General features: G+C 32.6%; 1 non-coding gene across 1 annotated transcript; it reads left to right on the forward strand.

Annotated features, from left to right (window-relative positions):
* The first annotated feature begins 452 nt into the window (after positions 1–452).
* LOC145118120 (small nucleolar RNA R71) lies at positions 453–559 on the forward strand. The gene has a single exon (XR_013713100.1). It is a non-coding gene; the product is annotated as a small nucleolar RNA R71 (small nucleolar RNA).
* Positions 560–3,979: the final 3,420 nt, after the last annotated feature.

Raw genomic sequence — 3,979 nt, forward strand, 5'->3', positions numbered from 1 at the left:
GATGCATTCCTTGAGCATCACCAACTTCTGAGCAATCCTGAACAATCTTGAGCATTATAGAGGACTATATAGCATACATGGCTTATTAGGCCACCACAATGGCGCACCTTGCACCAAGATGGCGCAACATTTATTTAACCATGGTGTAAGATCTTCTACATTGGCATAACATCTTCCGCTTGGAGGAACATCTATCACTTTGGCGTAAAATCTATCACTTTGGCGCAACATCTTCCATGAATGACACAACATGTATCATGAGTGGCACAACATGTATCATGAGTGGCGTAAGTTTCTCCAAGTTGCTCCAAATGGCACAACTATGCATTAAGTTACTCCATTCCACTCCCAAATACTCCAAGTGCTCCAAATTGGACAAGACTTCATACCCCAATAGCCTTATACAAACAATGATACCATTGTAAAAAGTCGAGATTTCCTATTGTACATTTAAGTCATGTTGTGGGCAATTCAGAAGCATCTCTTTATGGCGTTCCCATGCTTCATATACCGATTCCCCATTAAGTTGTTGGAAGTTTTGGATATTCTTATTTAGCTTGACAATCTTTGATGGTGGGCTAAATTTCTCAATAATTTTAGTCCTCAATTGGTCCCATGTAGTAATCATGCCTACTGGTAGTGATTTCACCCATATTTTGGCCTTATCTTTGAACGTGATCGGAAACACTCTTATCATGATTGCATCTTTCCTCAATACAACAATGTGAAAGTAATCAGTTATTCTCCAATTGTATCTATGTGTTGATAAACATCTTCATGGTCTATTCTATAGAACGGAGTGTCTTGGAGCATGTTGAGAAATTGCCTTTTTAGCTTAAAATTTGTTGCGTCCATGATTGTTGGTCGCACGAGACCATGTTCATTGTCTTCTCGCATTCGTCGTTTATATTCCTCAATGGTCATTTGTGTAATGTCACCATGTTGTCTGCTTATTCGATTTCGTCCTCGGAAACCGGTTTCAAGATCAGATTCTAGTTTTGGATCGGACCTGTTTGATTCGTACCCTTCTTCTTTCTTGTCCTTCTTTCACTTATGAAATTCAGATTTTGGTTCATTAAAACCAGTAACTATATTTGATGATGATCCCCTGGTTATGAACTAATGAAAGAAATGAAAAATAAATGTGTAAAATGAATAAAAATATAAACGAAAAACTCAGTTACCACATCGTGGTGACAAGATTTACCATGACATGGGAATCGTAAAAACAAAAAACAGAAGTAACTTTCTGTGGAATTTGCCCCAAAAAGGATCGTTCAACTAATGGCAGATAATATTCACAAACATTAATCCGTTCCTATGCAACGGCGTCAAAAACTTGATGTGTTTTTATGAACTAGTAGTTTAAATTTAATTAACCTATCAAATGTCAACCAGTTAAAAACACAATTAGGCAGTGTACCTAGTCGTGTAATAGTATAGTTAAGGTAAGAAATGGTGTCAAGCTCAAGGGAAACGGGTATGATTTCAATGAAAAACTATTGTTAATCATTAAACTAGTCAAATACTATAAAAACGGTGGTTTTTTGATTTTTCAAGTTTAAAAAAACTTAAATCAACAACTTAAAATAGTTAAACTAACAATGATTACTTTAAGTAAAGCAAACAAAACAATAAACTATTTCAATCAAGAATAAAGATCACCTTTTTTTAGCTTCGAATCTTCTTTCCCCTATGGTTGATTTCTTCAATGAAATGGAATATTTAGTTGGTTACTAAAAACTAGCAAACAACTAACTTAAGATGATTGTATCAAGACTATGAAGACACTTTCATTTAGCTCTAAATCCCTCTTTTTCGTATGGTTAGTTTCAAAACATGGATATACCTACCAGTTTTAAAATTATAACCTAACCTAACTTAACTACTGGTGCACTTATAGGCAACGTACCTAGATAGTTTATAATAGAGAAAATTTAGTCGGGTATTGAACACATGAAACAGTATTTATTTAATAACATAACTACTAAAAATTAACCTGAAACAATAACTAAAATTGGGGTTTTTATCTAATTTTGCAAGTTCAGATTAACTTAAGTACTAAAAACTAGCAAACAACTAACTTAAGATGATTGCATCAAGATTATGAAAACAGTTTCATTTAGCTTTGAATCCCCTTTTTTCTATGGTTAGTTTCAAAACATAGATTTATTCAGTTGGTTACCAATATAAATATTATTTAGAATCTTGATCTGATTTCCTAATGTTTTAACCAATCCATGAACTACTATGCAATGATCATACACAAGTTAACACGGAATTGATTATTAAGGAGTATTGGGCTATGTAAGATATATCTGAGATAATTATCTATGATCAAGACAAATTACCAAACACAATTATGATCAAATTTTGTTCTTTAACTCAGTTAAAGTTGTTACCTTTATTACCTAATCTAAGATTTTGCTAATCCTAGATCTAGCAATTTATTGATCATAAACTATGTTCTATAACAAATGTACCACATTTTGATAAGAGATACTTATCATATTCATAAACTTTTTTTTAACCACATTTATTAACTACACCACAAGAAACCACGTTCTTCCTAGTCTTAGGAACATGTATAACATCTTTAAGAATCAGACTTTTTCTAGAACTATAACATAAAGATACAAAACCATAACTAACAACATGTGCTTTATTATGGTCTCTCATATACATCGCCAATAAATCATCTACTACTTCATAATCTTTAAACCAAGAACGGTCTTTACATACATGACTCGTCACATGTAATGACTGCAAATTTGGGCTAGACGTTTAAGGTATAATAATAATAAGTATACATTTTATCGAACAATTAAAATCCTTGAATATGGTAATTGTTCTTGGTACACGTTATGAGCAAATAAATATTTAATATATACACGGCATGTAAAAAAATATTAAGATTATATAATATTTGTAAATAAACCACAATATTAAATTTATCGTTGAAGCGATAAAATAAAGTGTACAAATAAAAGATTGTTTTGGATAAATAATCCTAACAAAATTTGTAGTATTCGTGATCATGAGCAAGTGGGTATAAAGAATGTTTAAATATGACTTTGTATGACGAAGTTATGATTTTTCGATGTTTCACGTTCAACCAACAATTTGTGTCACAAAATATGAACTGGAGGTAGGTTGCTTATTCGCCAAAGTAATCTAAACGAAGGTAGTAGTGATTGTAATCATGAGCCTGTGGATATAAAGAACGTCCAAATCTGACTTCGTATGAAGGAGTTATAATTTTTCAAAGTTTCGCATTCGACACGATACGTTGTGTGTGTCATAAAAAGTGAGATAAAGATCGTTTGATCGTTATACAAAATATTTTAAATGAAAGTTATAGTACTCATCGATATGAAATCAGTGATATAAATAAATTCGAAAATGGAGCTCTTTTGAAGAAGTTATGGATTTCACAGTGTCTTTCGTAGTGTAATCTGTACAGAATTGTAAATTTAAAATGGAATGAGAATTAGCTGACGGAGTCTAAATGAAAGTTGTAGTACTCATCGATACAAAAGTGGTGATATATAGAACATCGAAAATGGAGCTTAATGTGAAAGATACAAAGGAAACTTGGTTGGTCCATAAGATGAAGATGTGGCGCGCCCTCCCTTAAATAGACTTCCAAGCCTCCCTCACTTCCTGCTCATTCCATTCTTAAGTTTCTATCTATCTAGAAGCTCCTTTCTCTCTCTAAAATGTTGGCCTTTTAAGCCCCGAACTATTTACGATGAAGTGTTGCAGTGATGGAAAGCCGACAGAAAGAAGTGTTCGGTGTCGAAGTTCTGTTTGCGACTTTCCAAATTTTTTGCCAGTAAGCATGAAAGTTGAGTTATACTTACTTTGATTTAAGCATAACTTATATTTTTTTCATAGTCGTTATTATGAATTTATAAATAAGATTTATTGGTAATACAAGTCGTGATACTGATCAATCTACTTAAGGGATGGATGTCTA

Source organism: Lactuca virosa, chromosome 5 (genome assembly GCF_052849685.1).
Source record: "Lactuca virosa cultivar CGN04683 chromosome 5, Lactuca_virosa_CGN04683_v6, whole genome shotgun sequence".
Classification (NCBI taxonomy): Eukaryota; Viridiplantae; Streptophyta; class Magnoliopsida; order Asterales; family Asteraceae; genus Lactuca; species Lactuca virosa.